Raw genomic sequence first — 25,568 nt, 5'->3', positions numbered from 1 at the left:
TTATTTGTGTTATTTATGGTTATAATCAAATCTTAAATATTGACAGTGATGGTTAATATATCAATCTTTACTCCTGCATTTTATAGTTCATCATTTATTTAAAACTCTGTATCTCTTTATTATATTATAAATAAAGAATTGAAACCACAGAGACAGTAACAAATCCTCACATGCAAACGTAACTAGGAGGATGCTGCAAGTACAGAAATACACAGTCTTTTCCCTGGAGAGACAAGAGATGGCCTATTACAAGCCACCACTCTCTTTTCTACTAGCACATGAAAGTAGAAACTGCTAGTATATTAGCATTAAAAACATTTTTCTCTTAAAATATTCTTACATAATACCTATGGAGTCCAACTGTAAAAAAGTGGAAAATTAATTATCTGCCAGAGAATTAAATATATCCCAAAATTCCTATTGTCAGTAGAGAGGTTCCTCAAAAAACTAAAAATAGAATTATCTTATGATCCAGTAATCACACTACTGGGTATTCACCCAAAAAATATAAAAACACTAATTCAAAGGAATACATGAACCTCTATGTTTTTTGCAGGATCTTATTTACAATAGCCAAACTCTGGAAACAATCCAAGTGTTCATCAACAGATGAATGGATAAAGAAAATGTGGTCCATATATACAATGGAATATTATTTAGCCATAAAAAAGAATTTTGTCATTTGCAACATGAATAGAGCTAGAGTATAAAACTAAATGAAATAAGAAAGATAAATAACATATGATCTCACTTATACGTGTCATTTAAGAAAACAAAAGAGCAAAGAAAATAAGAGACAAGAAACAGACTCTTAACTGTGGAAAACCGATTGTTACAAAAGGGGAGGTGGGTAGGGATCAAAGAGTATATTTATCATGATGAAAACAAAATAAAATAAAATGATAAAACAAAGGCGAAATGGCCTCAATGGGGGGAAATGATTTATATTGTTTAGTTTTGCTGAAATGGTATATACTGTTATTGCTTTTTAAATTTTTATTACTTTTTAAAATATTTTATTTATTTACTTGACAGAGACATTGAGAGAGGGAACACGAGCAGGAGAGCAGGTAAAGAAGAAAGAGAGGGAGAAGCAAGCTCCTAGCTGATCAGGGAACCCCATACCGGCTGGATCCCAGGATCCTGGGATCATGACGTGGGCTGAAAGCAGACGCTTAATTACTGAGCCACCCAGGCGTCCCTGCCTTTTTCTATTGGCAGATATTATCATTTGACCTCTAATTAAATTTCAAGAAGGAATACTTTTTAAACAAATAAATAGATTTTCATGTAAAATACCCACAGAAGAATATTGCCCCATTAGTCTCCACTTGAAGTTACACTCCCGGAAGTCGCATTCTCTAGGGTGAAGCTGTGCCTGTATACATGACAAAGCTACACCCTTCTGTTGGATGGCTCATCAGCGTGCTTGTTGACCCAGTTATTTTATGGAGTTCTGTTTGCTCTGAGAGTGACAGGAAAAGGCCGTTCATAAACATTTTGTTCTTCCATCAGAAAAAAACATTTTAACTCCTCTATATCATCATTCCCTCAAACTTTCCGAACACGGCAAAGCCCACCTAAATCCCCAGACCTCGTATCAAAAACAATACATCGTAAAAACTCCAAAGACTTTGAAGTCGGGGACAAGGCTGCCATTCGTCACTCCCCCTGCTATTACTGACCAAGTTCTCATTGAATGACAGCTCACTGTGCCAGGTGCTGCTGTTAGGAACGTGGGGAGACCCTGCCCCACAGCTCACAGAGCGAGGCAGACTCGGAGCCAACCAAACAGAATGCACGCACAGTACAGGGAGCAGGGTACGTGGCAACCTGCCTAGTCTGGGCGAGAGCGGCAGAGAGGTGGCCTGCCGGCGGGATATCCACCACGTGGTGAGGAAAAGTCATCCTGGCAAGGCTTAGCGTGGTTAAGGGGGGCGCCGCGTGCACCGCAAGGGGATGGGGCGGACGGCAGGGAAAGGGGCGTGCGGCGCGTCTGGCTGAGACTGAGACCTGGGAGAAGCCGCGTCGGCCGGGCGGCCCGGGGCCAGAGCTTCCTCCCGCGGGAGCTATTAGCAGGACCCCGAGGTGCGCGGGGGACAGGAAGGACCAGCTGGAAGAAGAGGGGGTGGCCGCCGGCGCGGGAGGAGCAGTCAGGAGCGTGCATTAATTGTCCGGAAAAGAAACTAGGAGGTGGAAGAGTCAGTGACTTTGAAGAAACAGCCTGTGAAGGTGTTTCCGAAGGAAAATGAAAGCTCTGACGAGCCGACGGGGAATGAACAAGGCACCCATGTTCCACATCGGAGGTCCCGACAAAGTATCGAAGAATCACGCCGCTGCCTGACCACAGAGTGGAAGTCCTCTAAGATAATCATAACCAAGTTTAATTTTTTGTTGTGGTAATTAAGACACGGGGAAAAGCGTAGGCTCGACGTGCCGCAGGGAAAACCTCTCCCCTAAGTGTTTTTTAAAAGCCGCCAGGCGGAAAGAAAGAGGTGGGCTTCCAAGTTAAGGACAGTTCAACCTCCCCTGAAAGGTGTATTTCAGGTCGACAGCGGTGCTGGGTGAAATCTCAATCCACCGCCACACAGCCCAAGAACACTCTTCAGTATAGGATTACCATAAAGATAGGGTAGCAAATGCCATGCAAACCACCTCATGTCCAGGTCCCCAAGGGACTTCTTCATTGTCCGCCGCAGCTAAGCCCGCTCTGCAGCCAGAGGAGCGCGAACTCCAGCGCCTCACACACGGCGCCTGCGCACAATCTGCAGGGTGGGAGGACGACAGCGCGCGGAAGACGTTTCCCAGAAGCCCGCGCCAGTCGCCGCGGTTCTCCCTCCCACTCCCAGGACGCGTGACGTCACTCCACCCGCCACGTTCCTAGGTCGCTAAGGGTGGTTTGCCAGAGCCTCCCAGTGGTCTGGTTGAGCGTTGCAGCAGTGCGCGCGGGGGCCCAACAAGCAAGAAGAGTGCGGCGGGTTCTGCCGCCGCCGCCGCAGTCGTCACCGTAGCGCGCCGACATGTGGCGGCGCGGCTGAGCGGAGCGGAGGGGTAGAAGGGGGAGGGCACGAGCGGGGAGGGGAGGGAGGAGGCCAGACAAGGCGGGGGGAGGGGGAGCCCCGGTGGCGCAAGTCGCGCGGAGAAGCGCAGCCCGGGTCCGCTCTCTGCTCCGTCGCCACCTCCCGACCCGGCGGGTAGAGCCGGCGCCCGAGCGACCCCCGGAACAACTCCAAGCGGACTAAGGAGTCCATGTTGGGGAACTTGGCGTCGTGACGGGGACCTAGGGACCTGCAGTGGAGCCGCCGCCGCTGGAGCAAGCGCCTCGACCTCGGCCTGAGGTAAACACGGGCCGACCCCGGAGGCGAATGGACTCCGGCAGCTGTCGGGGCGAAGTGGGGGCTGTTACGGGCTGGCGCTGAGCTGAGGAGCGGTCCCGGGGCGACGGGAGGGCGGACAAAGTTTCGGAATCGCGCGCGGCCCAGGCAGCGTCCTGCGCTTGGAGGAAAGTTGGAGCTGCCTCTTGAGGCGGGGGAAGTTGCGGCGGGGAGGGCCCCTCTTCCTTCTAGCTACCCCGCGAGGGAGGCCCCGCTCCGGCCACCGCCGCCTCACTGTCGACACCCCATCCCATTTCCTCCTTGTGGCCTACCCGGCTCTCGCCGCTTCTGCCAGCGGAGCCTGTCCCCGCCTGGGTGCGGGGTCCACTTGTGGGGGGGGGTGAGGCAAGGGGCTCCACGACCGAGTCGGCACACATACACTCGCTCCCTGCAGTGGAAACGTGTCTTGCTGGGCTTCCGGGTGCTCCCCCACCCCCGAGTTCGCTTACTTAGAAGACTTTGCTTTTGTCAATAGTGTCCAAGCCCGCTTGTGAAACCAAACTTTACTGCGCCGTGACCTCTCAGTGCGCGAATAGGGAAGAGCCGGCGCTGCTAGGCATCGGCGTTTACCCCGGTCCTGAATTTCAAACTGCTCTCCCACCCCCAATTTTAAACCCGTTTCCTGGGCTGACAACAAAAGGACGGATCTAAACTTAGCTTAATGAGTCGCCCCCCTCACACCTAGGAATTTTGAACCATTAAAGATGTTTTTTAGAGATTGCTGGCCGTGCTGCTACCCACATATTTTGAAAAATTGATTTTGAAAGTAAATGCCTGGCTTAAGCAGTTGGTTAAAATACATATTCAAATGTTGAATTGTAAAATGCCCCTAACATATTTCTCTAGAGGATTTCTTACAGTGTCTGCCGAGTTGAGCGATTATTATTTATTTTGGATTGCTTCTAACTAACATCTTTATTCATACCACTAATGAACTAAGATATTTAAGCAAAATGATCAAAAAGTTTTTAATGTTTGGCTAGTGGACGCTGATCTTAAATTTTCCCAGTTTCGGGATTTTCACTGAATTTCGGAAAAAGCGTATTAATGGATGCATTTTTCATTTTAAAAGTTAATTCGAGCATGTGACTGCTTACTTCAGGGGACTATTGAAGGCAAAACATTCTTAAATAACTGGCAGTTTTTGTTTTTATTGGTAATTGTATTAAAATTTTGATAAGAATCAAATCTCTTTCTAGGCCATTGCTTTCTCTTTCTTGTTTCTTTGGCAGTTGGCTTAATCATCTCACTTCTTTGCTGTTGGTTAAGAGTTGCAGTAAAAAAGTTGGTGGGACTTTTATTTTTGTTGCTTTAAATTATTGGGCAGATGGAATTTTGAAATTGTCTTTGAATTTCTTTTGTTTTTATACTCAAAGAATCTAATTTATAATTTAAAAATATTAGTTATTCTTGCTGTAGCTGCAGTTTTGCATTATAATATTTTTCGGTGCCTGCAAGTATATTAATAAAAATTAACTTTTACGTTCAGATGGTGACCTTTTTGCCTGAGAATTTGAGTACATCAAAATAAAAAAGATTTTGAGTACATTTTAAGATTTTGGTAGGATAAGATTTAGATGTTTGCTTACGCCTAGTGTACTCACACTCTAAAAGCATTCTTCAGTATGTTAAGGGGGAATACAACTGTAGAGGAAAATAGAAAATTGTTCATAAATATACTGCCTGCCTCAAATGTGTAATGAAAAAATTTTAAGAGTGTTTTTTGGGTGTGTCTTCAGGTGGTGGTAGTGGGGTCCATGAGTTAAGATTGAAACTCTTCAGGGGTCACCCAGCTTCCCCATTATTTTTTGGGCCCTAGCCTGTGTTTAGGCAATTTTCCTGAAAAGCTGTGCTGTTGATTAGAGGTAAGAGGAAACAGTTCAGTTGCCTGATGTTGTTGATTCACCATCAGTAGCATGTTTTAATGGTAGGAGAAGTATTTACTACTCATCGACTTAACTGAACTTTTTAGGTACACCTGTGAGAGACAGTTGTGAAACCTAACCAGAGAGTGGCAGATGTAGACGTAATAAAGAGAGTCAGCCTTAGAATAATTTTCATTGTAGCTTCCCTTTAGCAAGGTCTGCCATCATCTACCCTTCTTTGCCTTTTAGTGATGTACATTGGATCTTGCCCAATGTTACCCTGCCCAGTGAAATAAAGAAGCTTAAAACCTAAATTCTTAGTTATACCCTTTGTCCAAAGAATAAATTAGTAGCTTTGCACCTTATCTTGCATTTGAATTTTACTAACTGGTAATAGTACTGAGTAGAGCTCAGATTTAAAATACCCGGTATTCTCTTAATATTTCCAAGACTCATCTTTGCATTTTCATTATTGTCTTTTTTTAAATCTGTGGCTTTGTTAATTCTGGTGCTTAGGCACATACAGTTTTACTATAAAATGTAAAAACAATACCAATCTCTTACTTACAAAATAGTTTCCTAAAAAGTCTCACGATGACCTTTGCTTAGTATATAGTCTTTAACACTCAGCTGCCAGAGTGATCTTGATGAAGTTTGTCAAACCATGTCACTTGTCTTCTCAAATGGCTTCCCTTCTCAGTCATAGTAAAATCCAAGTCTGTGGTTTACCAGGTTCTGTGTTTTGACTCTCTTCTTCCTCTCTGACTTGATTACCTCACTCTGTTCCACCAACTTCTACTCTGCTACTAAAGTTTTCTCTGACTACTCAGTATAAAATAGCAGACCTTGCTCCCACATTTCCTGTCACTTTGTAAGCCAGATTTTCTCCATAGCGTTAATCACTTTCTGTATACTGTATACATTCCTATCTTAAGTTTATTGTACTTCTTTTTCACTTTAGTGAATTTCTGTGAGAACAGGGTTTGTCAGTTTAGGTCATTGTTTTGTCCCCAAATATCTGAACAATACCTGATATGTAGTAGATGCTTATTTAATATTTAATAGGTCAACCTGCTTTCAGCTGGAAACATTAAAAATAGTAATTGTGGTTCAAAACTTTAAACTTGCAAGCCTGTCTTTTGCATGAACTCTAAATTACTTGTATCTGTGGTTTATATTCAGTTCAGGGGAAATTTTCAAAGGAGAGTATGATCGAATGTGATCTTAAAACTAATCTGTCAGGATATAAATGGAACTAAGAATACTTAGCTAAGAGTAAAGTGGTATAACTGTCTTACTGTCTAAAATGTTGTTGTTTAGAAGCCAAATTGGACTTATTTTTGGTAGTTCCAGAAAGTAGAATTATGATTGTGGTAGTGGGTATCAAAAGGGAGGAGAAGCAGCAAGAGTGGGTATAGGGAGATTAGAACTTTTGCAGTAGTAGTACAGAAGAGATGGAGGATAGCTTGAAATAGGATGAGAATTGTGGAGGTGGGCAAAAGTGAATTTAAGTGGATTTAAGATCATCAGGCCTCTGTTGATGGACAGAAAGTGCGGGACATAGAAATTTCAACCATCAACTCGGAAACAGCTGGGTTGATGGTGATACCACATAAGGTCCAAGGTGCTTTTGATTCTGGCATATTGCATTTAAGGTATCTCTGGAACTTTCAGATGGAAATTACATAATATGGTTCTAAATTTCAGAGAAGAGGTGTGAGCTGAAAATAGAAAACTGGAGCCACAGATATAGATAGTCGAAACTACAGGTGGAATTGCCTAAGGGAGGGAATATAACTTGAATGGAATCACAGTGGTCTCTAACATTTAAAAAAAAAAAAAAAAGTATGCTGGAGGAATGTAAGCTCCCAAAGAATACTGTGAAGGTCAGAGAAGTATGAATTGAGTGTGGTATTAACAGAAACCAAAGGAATAGAGTATTTTAGGGGAAGAGTAATCAGTAGGGTCAGGTGTTGATGAGAGTTGAGTAATGTAAAAGTTTAAGATTTTTTTCTTAAGTTTTATTTATTTATTTGAGGGAGAGAGAGACAGCGACAGCATAAGTGGGGAGGAGAGGGAGAAGCAGGCTCCCTGCTGAGCGGGGAGCCCAACTCAGGACTCCATCCTAAGACCCTAGGATCATGACCTGAGCCAAAGGCAGATGCTTAACGGACTGAGCCACCCAGGCCTCCCAAGATTTTTCTTTTTTTAGAGACACAGAAAGAGGGGGAGAGGGAGAGAGAGTCTTAAACAGGCTCCATGCCCAGCACAGAGCCCCAAAAGGGGCTGGATCTCCGCCCTGAGATCACCACCTGAGCCAAAATCAAGAGTCAGGATGCTTAACTGACTGAGCCACCTAGATGCCCCAAGAACTAAAAGATTTTTTAGTTGAATTTAACAACAAGGAGCTGATTGGCATTTTGAATAAGCAAGATAGTAAGCTGCTTATTTTCAAATTGATGTTCCTGTAATTACTTAACTAGTAAAAAAAACTGAGATCAAAGATTAAGAAATTATCTGTCCACATTACAGAAGAGACCTAATGTTTGTCAGACATTTGTTATTTGCCAACCACTCTGTTTTAGACATTTTACATAAATTTTCATTTGACCTTTTCAGCAGCCTTGCAATGTTGGGCATATTAATCCATTTTACAGAAAGGAGTCTGAGGCTCTAGAGAAGTTAAATGACTTGCTAAGTGTCAGGGAACTTGTTAAGAAATACATACTCAAGTCCATCTGATTCTTGGGCCTTTGGTTATTTGTTCTATCAGTTGGTCTTTCAAACTCTGTGTCAGTACTATCTAGTAGTAGACTTTTCTGTGATGATTGAAATGTGTATCTTTGCCTCCAGTACAGTAGCTAATGTGGCTGTTGAGCTTTTGAAATATGGCCAGCGCAGCCGAGGGAAGGAATAGCCATTATGGTGCAGATATAGATCAAAAGTCTTTAAGAATCCCATAAATAATAGAGTCTTTTCTTATAAGAAGAGGTGGAAGCACATATTCTTCATTTGGAAGGAGTAATAGTCTGCTTATATGTTCATTTTAGGTGCTATAGTCTTTTTTTTTTTTTTTTTTAACAATTTTAAACTTTCAGGAGATTCTAAGTACAATACAAAGGACTTTTTTCCCTGAACCATTTGAGAGTAAGTTGCAGACACAATCCTGCTTAAGTCTCAAATACAAGTACAGAGAAGTTTTTTCAAACCCTGAGCCATTTGGGAGTAAGTTGCAGATGCATTCTCATCACCCCAAACAAGGATAAGGACTTTCTTTTATATAAATATATAAAAATCAGGAAATTAAACATTGGTGTATTACTACACTTTAATTCTCAGACCTTATTCAGGTTTTCCAGTTTCCACAGTAATTTCATTTGTTAACAGGAGGATCCAGTTTGGATTTGTGTTGCATTTAACTGTAATGTCTTTTTACACTTCTACCTAGAACAATCCCTCAGTCTTTTCTTGATTTGTATAACCTTGGCACTTCAAAAGATTGCAGGTTAGTTTTGTTAAATGTCTCTCAATTTAGAATTGCCTGGTATTTCCCCATGGTTGGGTTCAAATTGTGCATTTTTTCCCCTTAGGAGTGTCTCAGTAATGATGCTGTGTTCTCATTGCATCCTATTGGATGGCATACCATTTCTGTCTGTGCTGTTATTGATGATGTACGCTTTGATCACTTGATTAAGGTGAAGTCTCTCAAGCTTCTTCACTAAAGTTTTTTTTTTTTCTTTTTAGTAACTAACAAGCATTTTGTGGGGAAGTATTTTGATACTTTATAAATAGCCCATTCTTTATCAGATTGGCTATTTATTCTCAAATTGTCCCAGCTTTGACCAATGCAAGCCCCTTCAAGCTGGTTTCTGTGTGCTTTGAGTGCTTCCCTACTGTTTGACACAAGAAAATGTTCTAGGGTCACCTTGCACATACTTTCCCTGCTGTGACCCTGGAAATCAGCTGTATCTCAAGGAGGGATTTCTTTTAGTGGAGAAAGGTATTTAGAGAACCAAGATTTGGGTGCTATTTTTATTTCTGTATATATAAAAAACCATGAGCTCGTACTAATTTTTCCAGTTTCAGTGTTTGTTTTCCAGTGTTTGTTTTCATTTTCTCCCTTTCCAAATTTATAACTCCCTTCTCTCAGAAGGAGAAACCTGACCCAATATCCTTAGTGTATTTATTTATGATCAATCACCAGGATGTAGCCAAATTCCTCCCCCATGTTGCATAACATTTTCACTCTTCCTAAGGCTCTGATGATTTGTGCCAGGAGGCATTCCTCATCCTAGGCCCCTCGGATACCTCATATTGAGGATCTCACTGTTCTGCTTGAGTTCCAGTACCTCACTCTGGGCTACCTCATATCCTTCATATGGACACCTGGCGTTAACTTGGGTTCCAACACCTCCAGGCCGAATACCAACATACAGACATGTTTTCTTAAAGATTATATTCATTTGTTTTTACAAAAGATTATCACACCAAAACTTGTAGTGAAAATTATGATCAAATAGGTTCTCAACTTTTAAAATTTAAATCCTCTTGAGACTCTGACATCTCTGTTAGTGATAATACTAATCTTCCTCCTTATTTTCCCATTTACCCAAGAGTTCTCAGATGTACTTTCAGTAGAGTCCTTTTAGTAAAATTTTGACAGTAAAGTAAAAATTGGTTTTTTGGAGTCAGTCAGATCTAGCTTTGCATTCCAGTTGTCCCAGATAGTGATTGTCACCTTTTATTGGTGACTTAATCAGTGTCCTCACCTATTTTAATTTTTAAGGAACACTTACATGAGTCCAATGGTAATAGCAGCTAACTCCAGTCCCTTTTGTCTCATACCTTTAAGTTAACTCTGTTTAGCAATTTTCAAACTTTTTTAATGCAATATTATTAGTATAAATATTAGTGGTGTTTTAATTTTTAAAATGTTCTGTAGTATGGGATCTTGAGGATTAAATATGCAAAGGCATGCCAGTTTATGGCCTGATATAAAGTAGGCATTTCCCTTACATAATCTGCTATAAATTTGTTAATATCTGTTTCTGGGAGATCTGGGATGAAACATGGCCTTTGCCCTTGAAGGGCTTAGTCCTAATCAGGCCTTCTTAATTTGCTCCCCAATGTTCCTCCATTTTTTCCTAATTCGTTTCCCATACTTTCCTCTCTTTCTCCACTTTCTGCTGCTACGTTATTTCAGAACACCCAGTTTAAACATGTCAAATTAGATAAATGGGATCAAGGTGTTCTTTTCCTTAGCGATTTCCTACTTTGTACAAAACACAATTTAAGGTCCTACCTTGTACTTAAACTTTAACTCCCTTTACATTCTGGCCTATAATTATGTCTTTACCCTTATCTCCTATTGCTGTACTAAATGAATTCTTTCTGACTAAATTAGTCCTGAAAAATGCTTGTAGTTCACATTTGGCTCTTAGCATATGCTATCTTGTTCATCTTTTGTATGCTACTTCTCTAGCTCTAGCTTTTGCAGCAGGGAGGGTTATAGTATCTTAATCTGTCTTTGTATTCCAAGCCAGGATCAATACCCTGGCCATTTTAGTAGTTCAGCTGCTTAAAGTAAATGAAAACAGAAAACAAATATCCAAGAGAGCAGCCACAGCATCATTGCTTTGAAAATTCTCTGGGATAAGTGAAACAGCTTACAAATGATAAATGATCTGTTAAGGTAAATATACTTGTAACACTATTTTGTATGCCTAGATGGCCTGTCAAGAAAATTGTTTCTTTAAATTATTGTTCTAATAGGGAATAAATATTAGTAACTTAAAAAATTTGTAAGCTATCATTCACCTGAAAACCTTATCATAGAAGAGCCTTCAGATAGGACAGCTTTAATGCACTAAGGCCATATTTCTTTAGGAACTGTTGTACGTGTTCAGTTTCTTAGACATCAGTGTGAGTAATATGAGGGAGATGTTTGAAATGGAAAATACTTTTATTTTTCAAAACTGCTACTGAAGTAGTTAAAACAATGAGGGAGACACAAATCCAATCAAGCCTTTAAAAGAAGTTAAAAATATATTTTATATTAATATAGCCACTCTGGCTTCTTTGATTACTGTTTGCATAGCATTATCTTTTTCTGTACTTTCATTTTAACCTGTGTCTTTATATTTAAAGTGAATTTCTTAAAAAGCAAAACCAGACCTATAAATACAGAGAACAAACTGATAGTTGCCAAAGGGAAGGGGAGGGTGGGAGGCTGGGCAAAATGGATAAAGGGGAGCAGGAAATACAGGCTTCCAGTTGTGTAATGAATAAATTATAGGAATAAGAGGCACAGCATCTAGACTATAGTCTTAATATTGTAATAGCATTGTATGGGGACAGATGGTAGCTACACTTGTGGGAAACATAGCATAACATATAGATAAGTTGAATCACTTTGTTGTATACCTGAAACTAATGTAACATTGTGTGTCAACTATACTCAAAAAAAAAAAAAGTTTTTTTTTAATTGAGTTTCTTGTAGACAGCATGTAATTCGTTTGTGTAAAATCTAATCTTGACAATCTCTCAGTATGTTTAGGTTATTTATATGTAATTATTGATATGATATACTAATTTGTTTCCCATTTCCTGCTCTTTTTTCAATTAAGTGAATATATTGGATGTTCTACTTTATTTTTTATTTTATTTTATTTTTCTTTTAAAGATTTTATTTACTTATTTGACAGAGATCACAAGCAGGCAGAGAGGCAGGCAGAGAGAGAGGGAGAAGCAGGCTCCCCGCTGAGCAGAGAGCCAGATGTGGGGCTCGATCCCAGGACCCTGGGATCATGACCTGAGCCGAAGGCAGAGGCTTTAACCCATTGAGCCACCCAGGTGCCCTGAATATTCTACTTTAAATTTATCTGTTGACTTTTTGACTATATCTCTTTGATTTATGTCTTTGTGGTTGCATTAGGTTTACTCTTGACAACTAGAAATGTGTCTAGCTTTATTTGAGATATACTATAAATGGAAAATACAGATCTCAAAGACTAATTTACTACCACAAAAAGAAAATAAAATGTTTCATTTAATAAATTTTTTACTGGTTAACATTTGGACATTTTGGGTTAATAAAATATACTAGATTGATTTTATCTTAAATACGACTACTAAAAATTTAAAATTATGTGTGGCTCAATATTTTTATTGGACAGTGCTGCTCTGGGAATTATATATGTACTGAAATATTAATAATCTATTTAGAGTTAATATTTACAACTGTAGAAGCCAAACAACTCCTCCAGTGACCTTTATGTTAAAGTTGTTGTATGTATTACATGTATATGGAATGAAAACCCCACTAGACAATAATGTAACTTTTGCTTGCAGTAATCATGCTTTTTAAAGAATTTAAGAGGAGAAAAATAGTCTCTTATCTATGTGTGGCTATTGACTATTTTTCTTTTTTGTTAATGGAATTTCAAGTTTCTTAATACCATTTCTCCTCAGCTTGGAGAACTTCCTTTAGCATATCTTTTAAGGTAGCCTTGCTGATGATAAATTCTCTTAGTTTTTCTTTTTTTATTATTATTAATTTTATTAACATATAATGTATTATTTGCCCCAAGGGTGCAGGTCTATGAATCATCAGGCTTACACATTTCACAGCACTCACCATAGCCCATATCTCTTTGTTTTTCTTAATTGAAAATGCCTTTTCCACTTTATTTCTGATGGATTGATGGATTTCTTTACCAGATACAAAATTCTGGATTAAGAGTTATTTTCTTTAGCACTGAAGGTGTCCTGCCTTTGTATATCCCGTTGTTTCTGATGAGAAGTTTGCAGTAATTTGAATCATTAATTTCATCTACATGCTGTGTTTCTCTATTTTAAAGATTTTTTTCCTTCCCCTTTGCTTTTTTGTGGTTGATTATGATTTTCCTAGGCATGTTTATCCTTTGGGTTAATCTTATTCATCATCTCGCAAAATTTGTGAATTTTTAAATTTGGGAGAGTTTTGGAAATTATTTCTTCAACATTTTTGTTTGCTTTTTTTTTTTTTAATGTACTAATCTCTTTCTCTCATTTTTCTGAAACTCAGATGACATAAATAGAACTTTGGATATTGTCCATAGGACTCAGAGACTCTTCATATTCTTTCATTCTTTCACTTCTCTCTTCTTCTAATTAGATTTCTTTTGATACATCCTCATATTTACTGACTCATTCCTTTGTGTTTTCAATATGCTGAGATCTTATTTCAGATACTGTATTTTTCAGTTCTAAAATTTCCATTTGTTTCTCAATTATTTTATAGCCATTATTTCTCTCCTGAGAATCTCTGGCTTTCCATTAATTTCCTTTAATATATAGTTACCCAGATTAATACCTGTTTTCTTTTAAGCCCTTTTAACAAAGGGCTAGTTGAGTTCCAATCCTGATACTTAGAACTGGCTTTGTGACCTTAGACAATTTACTTAATTTCATTGTATATAGGATGGAGAAGTTTTCACAAAATACTATAAAAGTTAAATGAGTTCATTTAGGAAATGTCAGAAAGTAATATCTATAAACAGTGTGGAATGCATACCTGAAAGTCCAGCTCTTGGGGCATTTGGAGCATTTATAATAAGATTACAGTTAGGAAAGAATCCCAGTTATCTGCCCATGCCTGGTGTTAATGTAGAAGAGTGTTCTTTTTCATTTTTTGTTTTCACAGTATGTGATAACATATTTCCGGATTAGAATAGTAATGTTTTATAGAAGTAAGATGAAATGTCTCTTTAAGTTATGTATGAAATATTCATTTGAGAATACATTAATTATATACTTAGGTAACATAAAACTGTATTTATCTGAGACAACTGCCTAGGTGAGTTTAAGAAATTCAGATAATAGGCAGGACTGAAGTAGAGAGAGTGTGATTCTCCTGCTCACTACACAAAACAATTGCTTTTTTTCTTTTCAGTACTAGTTTCACTATAGCAATTTGTACCAATTTACAGAGGATTAGAGAATGACATTTCTTGAGGAACCCAAGAGTGACCTTTCACATCTTTGCAGAAAAGAGACTAATTTCTGAAACTCTATAATTAAGGTTTTTAAAATCTTGTTTAAACAAAGTATTTCAGAAACTATGTTTTGAACATTGTCCTTTTTTTCCCTGTTACATGTGAAATCCATTTCCATTCCACTGTAACAAGCATTTGTATGTGGTCATTTATTGTCATTAACTCCTCTTTGATTCTTAGGATTTGTTTATTTATTTGCGAGTGTTTTCTGTCCTATGTATGTTTTGGGGAGGTGGGTAGGCAGGGATTGCCATTTCAGGTTGGGCATCTTTCTAAAGGAGAACAAATGTTAAGTTAAAGATATAATTGATAGTTTTTCTGTTTTGGATTAGGAAAAAAAAGGATGAAAAGATAATAGTTCCTTTACTTCCCATACTTCCATCCAGGATGACTTTCTTCTTCTTGCCAGATAAGAGGGTGTGGTGCTGTTGAGCCCAAGGGCTCCCCTATAGCTAGTCCTCCTGGGAAGTTTGGCTGTGAGATGAGTCTCAACCACTGCACTGTTCTTTTGTTCTTTGTCCGTAGTAGGTATAACACTTAATCTTCTCAATGTAAATTCTGCTTTTCCACATTTATAACTCTCCCCTTCAAGGGACCTGTAATAGGCATTGAGGAATTGCTGATGGAAAGAAACCAAAAAAGTGAGAGTGTTAGGTTTGCCTTTAACCATTTGATTAGTTATGTCATCTTGTTCTAGTAGATAGGGATGAGAAAATGGAGATGAGAATCTTGAAGACAGGTGACGATTGCACAATCAGTTCCTCCTTTCTCTTCCATCTACCATACCTTAAGCAGGGGTGGTGGGGTTATTAGAGAAGAATTGCATAAATATGTATTGAAATTATTGGAGGACATATAACATGATATTGCTTTATAATGTTTTTCATTTGGAGAAATAGTGGAAGCTTTTCATATGATTTTCTTTTTTTTTTAATTAATTTTTTTAAAATATTTTATTTATTTGACAGAGAGAAATCACAACTAGGCAGAGAGGCAGGCAGAGAGAGAGGAGGAAGCAGGCTCCCTGTGGAGCAGAGAGCCCAAGGCGGGGCTCGATCCCAGGACTCTGGGATCATGACCTGAGCCGAAGGCACAGGATTTAACCCACTGAGCCACCCAGGCGCCCCTCATATGATTTTCTTATCAACCATTTCATGATGAAAAATAGCCAGGCACATAGAAGACACTCATTTTCTTTTTTAAAAGAAAGTATTGCATCATAGATATATTCTTTTCATAGGTGGACACCTGTCACATTAGACTGTAACCCACGGGCACCTCCGTGGCTCAGTCAGTTGAGCGTCTAACTCTTGGTTTCAGCTTAGGTCATTATCTCTCAGAGTTGTGGAATTGAGCCCTGGGTTAGGCTCTGTGCTCTATGCGGAGTCTGCTTGAGATTCTTTCCCCCTTCCTCTCCCTCCCTCTCTGCTCCTCCCCCTGCTTGCTCCAGTGCACACACACTAAATAAATAAATAAATAAATAAATAAATAAAGTCTTAAAAAAAAGCGGATCACCCAGTTGGAAGTCATCTGTAATCCTAGTCTTCCCCCAAGTAGTGAAAAACTCGTCAGCTCCATGCCATTACTAGGGTCTTGGAACTGATCTGTAACACTGCCTTAGAATTTGATGGAATTGTGAGGTTGTGCCTGTTGCTTTTAATCTCTGTTTCTCCACAGCCTATAGAATACATGACCTTTGACAGAAATACAGGAACCAGAAATAGAAAATTTAGATACCTCCTCTCAAGCTCATCAGTGACAATATAAGATGGGTGACCTCTATGTGTTAGCAATAGTATAGAGCCATTGGAAAGATTGAGACCGTGAAATTGTCAGTGAAAAAGGACCTTTGTTGAAAACATAAACAATTTATGTTCTAGCCCCCGATTACTTTCATATGATAGTCTTAATTATAAAACATTTTATAAGTAAAATTGACCTTTTTTGGTTTTATTGTTCTTTGAATTTTAATACACATGTAGGTTTTTATTACCATCACGAGTCAGGATTCAGAAGGGTTCCATTACCTCCTAAAAGATCCTCACACTATCTTTGTAGTTAAACCCTATTCAAACCCAAGTGACAACTAATCAAAGAATTCTTTGTCATTACAGTTTTGACCTTTTGAGAATGTCATATAAATGCAGTTGTGTAGTATGTAACCTTTTGACAGTGGCTTCTTTGAATATATTGCCTTTAAGATTCATTTAAATTGGTGAGTGAAGTGCTAGTCCATTCCTTTTTTTTTTTTTTTTTTTGGACTGAGTTGTATTTCATTGCATGGCTGAGTGTACCATAGTTTATTTTTTGTTAAATCTAGTATGTCAGTTTGTTCTTTTTTTTACCATCTTTGTCTGGTTTTACTATCAGGATAATGCTGGACTCATAAAATGAATTGGGAAGTACTTATCTTCCATTTTCTGGAGGAGATTGTGTTGAACTGTTGTTATTTCTTAAAATTCACCAGGGAAATTATCTGGGCCTGGAGATTTCTTTTTTTTTTTGAAAGACTGCAGATTTAATTTCTTTAAACAGTACTAGGTCTATTTAGTGCTGTTTGCTAGAGGATTTTTATTGATTTTCCTTTCAAAGAATAGGCTTTTGGTTTCATTGATTTTCTGTTTTTCTGTTTTCGATTTCATTGATTTCTGCTCTCTAATTCTTTCCTTCTGCCTGCTTTGTATATCTTTTTCTTTTTTTAGTTTTTTAACATAGAAGTTTATTTGAGACCTTTTCTGATGTAAATACTTTGCAATCATGCTTACCGTGCATCTCACATTTATAACTGGATATATTTGGATTTAGTTCTACTATTTTATTTTTTTATTTTTTAGAGAGAGAGAGCACATGCATGTGCAAGGGGGTAGGGAGCAGAGAGAGAAGGAGAGAATCTTAAGCAGGCTCCATGCCTTTGGTGAGGGGCTTGATCTCGCCACCCTGAGATCATGATGTGAGCTGAAATCAAGAGTCAGATGCCCAACTGACTGAGCCACCCAAGCGCCCCCATTTTATTTTTTTCGTTCCCTCTTTGTTCTTATGGAATCTCTTTCTTTGGGATATATGAATGTTTTTTAGTATTCCATTTTAGTTTATTGTGTTTTTGCCTATATATCATTTTTTTAGTGATTGCTCTAAGGATTATAATACATTTATATTTTCACAGTTAACTTAGAATCAATACTTTGTCACTTCAAGTGAAATATAGAAACCTTATCATCATGTTGGTCCCTTTCCCCTTGATGTTGCAATTGTCTTGTGTACATCTACATCTACAGGAAATCTTACTAGAAAGTGTCATTAAAAAAAATAAAAAAAAAGAGTTGTAATACTTGCTTTTCATTGTCAGATATGTTTTAAAGAATTCAAGAGGAGGGTAGTTAATTATATTTATCCAGGTATTTATTATTTCTGTTGCTCTTCCATCTTCACAAACCCAGCTATGGTGTGTCTAGGCATGGATTTCATTATCCTGTTTGGGGTTTGTGAGCCTCTTGAATTTGAAGGTTTGTATCTTCCATCAAATTTGGGAGTTTCTGGCCATTATTTCTCTTTATCTTCCTTTTTTTCTGCATTGAATTCATTTTTTTTCTCCTTGGGCTCTTGACATAAATGTTAGGTTTTTGGTGTTGTCCCAGGTCCCTGAGGCACTAATATTTTTTTCAATATTTTTTCTGTTGCTCAGATTGGGTAATTTCTGTTGATCTGTCTTTAAGTTCACTGGCTTTCCATTCTGCAATTAAGTCTGTCCTGTGTATTTTTCTATTTCAGTTATTGCATTTTTCAGTTCTAAAATTTCCATTTGATGGTTCTTTATATTTTGTGGGATTTTTGTTTTTGCTGTGACATTCTAGTTTTCCATTTATTTCAAGAGTATTTGCTCTTGTGGAGCATTTTTTTTTTAACCTGCTTTAAGGTCTTTGTCAGGTAATTCACCCAGTGCTCTAAGATCTGTGTTATCTCAGTGTTGTTTTCTCTTGGTTCTCTTTTTCCCACAGGAGTTTGAGATTTTTTTTTTTGTTTTTTTCTGCCGAGTAATTTTGGGTTGTGTTTTGGAGATTTTGAACATTATGCTATATCTTAGTGTCTTGCTTAAATGCTGTAGAGACTTGATGTTTTTGTTTGGGTAGGCAGTTGATTCAGTTAGGTTTTAGGCCACAATTCTAACCAGCTTTCTTCAGGTTGTAGTTTTATTTTTTATTTTTATTTTTTTAAAGAGTTTATTTATTTATTTGTCAGAGAGAGAGAGAGAGAGTGCTCACACCAAGCAGGCTCCCTGCCGAGCAAGGAGCTTGATGTGGGACTCGATCCCAGGACCCTGTGACCTGAGCCAAAGTCAGCGGCTTAACCGACTGAGCCACCCAGGCGTCCCCAGGTTATAGTTTTAATTTCAGTTCTGTTTTCAAAACCTTTGTAGTACGTTTGAATTTTTCCCATAATGTGTATTACCCAGTAGCCAATCTGTGATTTGCATGGGGGTTTATCCTATATTTTATTTTAATCTTCAGAGTCTGTGGTATGCTGCTTAAGATTAAACCTGTAGATGAACAGTTCAGGGGTAAGCTAGGAGTTCACAAACAACTTATAAGTTACTAAAACTCTTTCCCATCTTTTATGCTCATGGTATTTTCTAGATCCCTTGGACCACCCCCTCCCACCCGCCCCCGTCCTCTGGCTGGAAATCCCAGTCTCATTTCATTAATTACACTGTGGTATGTATTTTCTACAGTTGCATCTGGAGGCAAGTGACAGGAAGACAGGAGGAAAATTGAGATTAGTCCAGTTTCTTCAGTCAGTGAGGATGGTACCTTTCCCTCAGAGTTTTCTGCCGGCCCCACTGCCTGCCACTGTTGCAGCTGTCACCGCAGGATTGCTTGGGATTTGGGTCATGGGGAATGAGAAACAGAAAAAAAGAGCTTTCCCTTACTCTTTCTAAGCAGTTAGGAGACCTCTTTTCCACTCTTTGGACAGAGACAGAGGGCCTTTCGTAGAGCTTTCTCTTTCGCTGCTCTTTCTCTCTCCTGTTGACAACAGCTTTTTGGGTTTTAAGTTGCATTAAGCCCAGGCTGGGGGCAAAACTAGGTGGAAAAGTCATGAGCTCACTACCAGCCTGAAAATATATCAGATTCTGGCCTCTTTCTCAATCCACCTGCTGTTATTTACTTTCAAAATTTCAATTAGCTGCTCCATTTATTCTGTTTGGGTTTTATAGTTTCAGTCAGTGAGATTAACAAGGTGGAATGTGCTTACTCCATTTTACCTAGAACCAGAACTCCCCAGTTTACTTACTGCCACTTTCAGAATATAATGGCAACTTCGAATCTCCTTATTTATATATGGTTTATCAATAATATTTTTTTAACATGTAACAGTGCAAGCCCTATTTTTTTTAAAAAGATTTTATTTATTTATTTGACAGACAGAGGTCACAAGTAGACAGGGGGGTGGGGTGGGGTGGGGAGGATGGGAGCAGGCTCCCTGCTGAGCAGAGAGCCCGATGTGGAGCTCTGTCCCAGGACCCTGAGACCATGACCTGAGCGGAAGGCAGAGGCTTTAACCCACTGAGCCACCAGGCGCCCCCAGTGCAAGCCCTATTGAGGAGATGATACTACATTAAAATGTAAAAGGAAATAGGAAAATTAATTTCTCTTTTAGAGCATAGTCTTCATGAAATCTAATCTTCCATAATTATATTACATTTGAAAAAACTGATTTCCTATTTTCAGTTTAGTCTATGTTTTCTGCCTGAGGATTTTCAGTTCCCTTCACTTTGGAAATTTTTTTCTTTAGTCATTCTAACCTTTTAAAAATGATTTGCTTAGTGGTGCCTGGGTGCTCATTTGGTTAAGTGTCTGCCTTTGGCTCAAATCATGATGTAGGGTCCTGGGATTGAGCCTTGCCTTGGGCTCCCTACTCAGTGGGGAGTGTGCTTCTCTCTCTTCCTCTTTCCCTCCCCTCTCATGTTTGCATGCACTCTCTTTTCCAAATAAATGGAATTTAAAAAATAATTTTCTTCTAAATAATTAGGTTATTGGTCATTGTAGAGCTTAGTATGAAGTGATATGCTTCATATTAGTGGACTCTTGGCTCTCACATGATGTTGCAGACACTCCACAGGAATTTTAGAGACATTCTGAAGCATATCCTCACTTCCTAGATTGATATGGGAAGCTGATTTTATAATAAGACTGATAAGTGTAGATGACTTCATCTTTTCTATTTTCAGTTTCTTTGGTAAACAACAAGATATAAGATTATTTGGTCATCAGTGAATGGTCCTTGGAAAACAAGCTTTTTTGCCTGATTCAATGAATTGAATATGAAAGATTTCCAGAAATTCCCGTTGTTGATCAGGTGCTGACAAGCAACCAAATCACTGAAAATCTTACCAAAAACTAAATTAGAAAGTAGTTTCAGGGACTGTTGTGCAGTAGTAACTGAAAGAAGAGCATGTGTCTTATCTGTTCTGGCTGCTGTAATGAAACATCACAAACCACGTGGCTTATAAGCAGTGAAATTTATTTCTCAGAGTTTCTGAGTGGCAGAATGGTTGGGTGAGGGCCCTTCTCCAGGTTACAGACTTTCCCTTGCATCCTCATGTGGTAGAAGGGGCTTGGGATCTCTCTGTAGCCTCTTTTATAAGGTACTAATCCCATTCATGAGGGTTCCACTTTGATGATTTAAGCACTTCCCAAAAGCCCCACTTAGACCATCACATATTCAGCCTTTTAACATGTGAATTTTGGGAGATGCAAACATTCAGACCATAACAGCATGTAAATGAGTTCACTAAACCTAAAATTGGTTGAAAGTCTTAGGTTTCATATCCATTTCAGTTTTATTCTTGGTAGTTATAAAGGTGGGGTGAAATTGAAACTATTGGTAGAAATGAAAATTTTGTTGCTGTTTTTGTAAATACATATCATAATTTGCTCGTTCTTCATTGTACTTTTTTTTTTTAAAAGATTTTATTTATGTATTTCATAGAGCACAGGTGGGCAAGGTGGCAGACAGAGGGTCAGGCGGAGGGTCAGGCGAAGGAAGAAGAGAAGCAGGGTTCCCACTGAGCAGAGAGCCTGATGTGGGGCTCAATCTCGGGACCCTGGGATCATGACTTGAGCCGAAGGCAGACACGCTTAACCAACTGAGGCACCCAGGTGCCCTGCCCCAATTATTATTTTAAATATATGGTGTTCAGTTAGACAATTAATATACTCAGATAATTATGTGAAATGTACTATTTTATAAAATTTGTAGAAAGATAAAAGATCCTTCTCTTTTACCAGTGTATATGTATAGCCATTGTCTGAAAACCTTTTTTGGAGGTTAAGCCTTTATGGTGTGGGGTTGGGCACAGTGTTATCTTTTATGTTTGCCCAATGGTCATTTCCATATAGGAAGTCTAACATAGCAAGCACATCAGCTTACCTATGTGCTCTGATTCACATGTGTCCTTTGTTTTGAAAATTAAAATTCTTGGGGCACCTGAGTGGCTCAGATGGTTAAGTGTCTGTCTTTGGCTCAGATCGTGATCGTTGGGGTCCTGGAATTAAGTTTCCAGCTCAATTGGGGGTCTGCTTCTCCCTCTCCTGCCCCTCTCCTTATGTACTATCTCACTCTCTCTGTCTCAAATGAATTTTTTAAAAAATTAAAATTCTCACTATCATGTCTAAATTGGCAATTCCAGTTCCAAGTCCTTTAAAGATGGAAATGCTCCAGTGGTACAGAATGGTCAGGGGGTTAGAAAAATATATTTTTAATCTATTTGCTCTCAATTGGGAAGCCTTTTTTACAAACGTAGATATGTTGCAAGGATTTGAAGGTTATTATGTGCTCCTTTTATATCTTGCCCTTAGCCCAATTATAGCACCTGCTTACTGTACTGCATTATAATTGTTGATTTTTGTTTTTGTTTTTGTTAGGTATGTCAGTGCGTAAGGCCTAATGGTACCTAGAAAATAGGGGCACTGGCAAAGTATTTATTGAATGAATAAATACAGACTGTAGCAAGGTGAGGAGTCTGGTATAGGGCCTAACTGAAAGAAAGAGAGGGGGAAACAAAAGAGAACAGTGACTATTGGTTAAGCATACTTAAGGTCTGGAGTTCAGGAAGTAATTTAAATTCTAGTAGTTGTTGAATTTCTATATCTTTTCCTAAATCGTCTTTTTAGGTGATGTGGCCAGTCTGTTTGTTGGGGTAGATCTTTTCTAATTCTCCGTTACTTTGTTTTCAGTTGTTTTTTTCTATATGCTGCAATGTGACTTGTGCTTCTCCCACTAAACAAAATGTTTTCATTGTTTGCCTCCATTACCTGTGAGTATCTTCATATTTGAAGGCATATACTTAACTGTGTCAAAATGTCTTCCATTCTAAATAAAATGTATTCACTACTCAAGGCCTTCTGGAATAAATCATTCTTTATATTTAATTGTTCTCTTTTATTCTGAACCCAAGATAAATGGGTTGCAGCTGGGTGAAAGTGAAGTAAAATAGGACTAATTTTCATAATTCCCTCCCCAGAATAGTTTGCTGGAAAACTGATTACGTGACTGTTCCACCTGAAGAATCTTAAAGGTAAGAGGGCTTGTGAATATTTCCATACTTATGAAAAACTTAAAATGGCACTTGTAGGTACTACCTCGGGAATTGTGGTTATAGCTTTACTTAACTATGTATGACTTCTTTTTTGCTGGAGTTGCCGTGTTAAAACATAGTGTTTTATCTCCTATACATATATAAAGTAGGAAATAGGATGTTATAATAATCCTAGAACTATTTTCTTTTGAGTCCTAGATTTTGTCATGCTGTGACATTTTTGTTTCCAGATAAATAGAATAAAGAACATGTTTATCCATATATAAAATCTGTTCAAAAAGCTATTTGACAATTTGAATTTTGTGAACTCTTTCCTTCTCACATTCTTTCTGTATGTGGATATTCTTTGAAATACAGAAGTTTTTAAAAGCTTTTTTTAATTTTTTTAATTATTTATTTATTTATTTGACAGAGAGAGATCACAAGTAGAGAGGCAGAGACAGAGAGAGAGGGAAGCAGGCCCCCTGCTGAGCAGAGAGCCTGATGCGGGACTCGATCCCAGGACCCCGAGATCACAACCTGAGCCGAAGGCAGCGGCTTAACCCACTGAGCCACCCAGGCGCCCCCAGAAGTTTTTAAAATAATGAAAATCTTATCCTAGTGGAAGTCATACAGATTAACCATCTTATATCCTATGATACATCTAAGATCCTTTTGGGGTGGGGCGGTGTTTGTGACTGTTAGTTGTTGAGTACTTCTTTTGTCCTAGTCTTGGTGCTAAGCACTTTAAAAGGATTATGTGAGGGGCACCTGGGTACCTGGGTGGCTCAGTGGGTTAAAGCCTCTGCCTTCCGCTCAGGTCCTGATCCCAGGAAGCCCCACATCGGGCTCTCTGCTCCACGGGGAGCCTGCTTCCTCCTCTCTCTCTGCCTGCCTCTCTGCCTAGTTGTGATTTCTCTCTGTCAAATAAATAAAAAAATTTAAAAAAATAAAAATAAAAGGATTATGTGATTATGTAATTTAGTCTTCATAATGACTGAAGTGGTTACTACATTTATCTCCATTTAATAGATGGGGAAACAGGCTTAAAGATATTAAGTAAGTGACAGACTAGTTGTGGTTTGAACCTAGACAATTTTTTCCTAAAAACCTGTGCTTAAAGGGTCATTCTGTCTCTATATGGAAGCGTACAAAAACATGTTAGAATAGCCCACCTGAAGCAAAGAAGTCTACTTACAAACTCAAATAACATTGCGGTACAGGTAGAAAAAAAATTGGAGCATTTTGTAAGGGATTTAAAAATCAAAAATTATAGAGCAGGACTGAGTTGATTATCAGAGAGGCTGTAAAGGAAATAATTATTAAGCTGAAGGAGTTAATTGCTTTAACCTTACTCTGAAGTGAATTAATTGAAGGTGCTAGAGCAAATATCTGTGATAGTTTAAGCCACACTGAGAAAATAAATGTTGATAAATCAACAAAATCACATAGCCTTCAGGGGTGTTTTAAAAGGAACTCAAGGACAACACTGTAGAACCATTGACTCAAATGTGTAATAAGTAACTGTTGTGCCAGAGTACAGGTTGAATATAGATGTGGAGATGCCTGTACTTCAGAAAGCTTGAAGAGCCCTCTGCAAGTGAGAGACTGAGCCACATCTGTAAACTTTTTCTGGAAAGGGCCACGTTGTAGGTAATTTAGGCTTTGCAGAGTATAGTTTCTTCACAGTTACTTATATTTGCCATTGTAGTGCAAAAGTCATAGGCAATATCTAAAGGGATAAGCATGGCTATTCTTCAACAAAACTTTATTTACAGAAAAACTCGGCCACTTTTTGAACATTGGCCTATAATAATGGATACTATCCCTCCCTGGACATCACTAAAAAATAGCCTTGGAAGATCAAATTTTTAATAGCATTGGGAGGCAGTTAATGGCTTTTTTTTTTTTTTTTTTTTTTATTTATTTGACAGAGAGATCACAAGTAGGCAGAGAGGCAGACAGAGAGAGAGGAGGAAGCAGACTCCCTGCTGAGCAGAGAGCCCGATGTGGGGCTCGATCCCAGGACCCTGGGATCATGACCTGAGCTGAAGGCAGCGGCTTTAACCCACTGAGCCACCCAGGTGCCCCAGTTAATGGCTTTATTTAAGACTGGGATTGAGATGAAAGATCCTGCACTGAATAGTAATGTAACATTTGCGTGTTTATTACTGCTAGTCAGTGTCATAAGCACAGGTTGGCCTGACACCAGTGCCCAAGTCATTAATCACAGAAATATACCACTCAGAGTACCTCATTCAATGCCCCCTTGTTTTTAACTGAATTTTTGGGACAGGGGATTGAATTTGGGGACCCGTTTATCTTGGATAGGGGATTGGAAATAAAGGAGGAAGAAGAATAGATTATCTTAGAGTAGTTCTGGGAGTCACTGGATTCTCTGAAGACCTTAGCCGTGTGAATCAGTATAGTATTTAGCATCTTCATGAAATATGCTTGTCCTTGGCACAAGTTTGCTCAGCACAGGGACAGCTCTTACTTTTTCCCAAAATCCCTTTCATTCAGTCTTGGCTCCCATTTATCATGTCTGTGCCCTTTATGATAGTCTATAATGGCAGAATTGGGTGTGAGAGTGGGGTGGGAAATAGAGTTAAACTTCTCATGGTTTTCATATGTCTCTCTTTTTGTACCCAATGGATCTGACTACTCTTGACAGAATATTAGTAGACTTTATCAATTTTAGTTGTTACTCAGAAGTGTTGAT

The 25,568-nt window shown here is 38.8% G+C and overlaps 1 protein-coding gene across 3 annotated transcripts in view; it reads left to right on the top strand.

Moving 5' to 3' along the window:
* The first annotated feature begins 3,106 nt into the window (after positions 1 to 3,106).
* SCAF11 (SR-related CTD associated factor 11) overlaps positions 3,107 to 25,568 on the top strand; it is a 75,074-nt gene continuing 52,612 nt past the window's right edge. The window contains exons 1-2 of one of the 3 annotated variants that reach the window (XM_046011600.1): positions 3,107 to 3,338; positions 22,798 to 22,846. The gene's annotated coding sequence lies outside the window, so the exon portion shown is untranslated. Of the gene's footprint in view, positions 3,339 to 22,792; positions 22,847 to 25,568 lie in introns of all 3 variants that reach the window. The other 2 variants (XM_046011601.1, XM_046011599.1) reach the window with 2 other exon arrangements.

This window comes from Meles meles, chromosome 7, assembly GCF_922984935.1.
Source record: "Meles meles chromosome 7, mMelMel3.1 paternal haplotype, whole genome shotgun sequence".
In the NCBI taxonomy this organism is placed as follows: Eukaryota; Metazoa; Chordata; class Mammalia; order Carnivora; family Mustelidae; genus Meles; species Meles meles.
The sequence above is the reverse complement of the archived record's forward strand: the minus strand, read 5'-3'. Positions and strand labels throughout refer to the sequence as shown.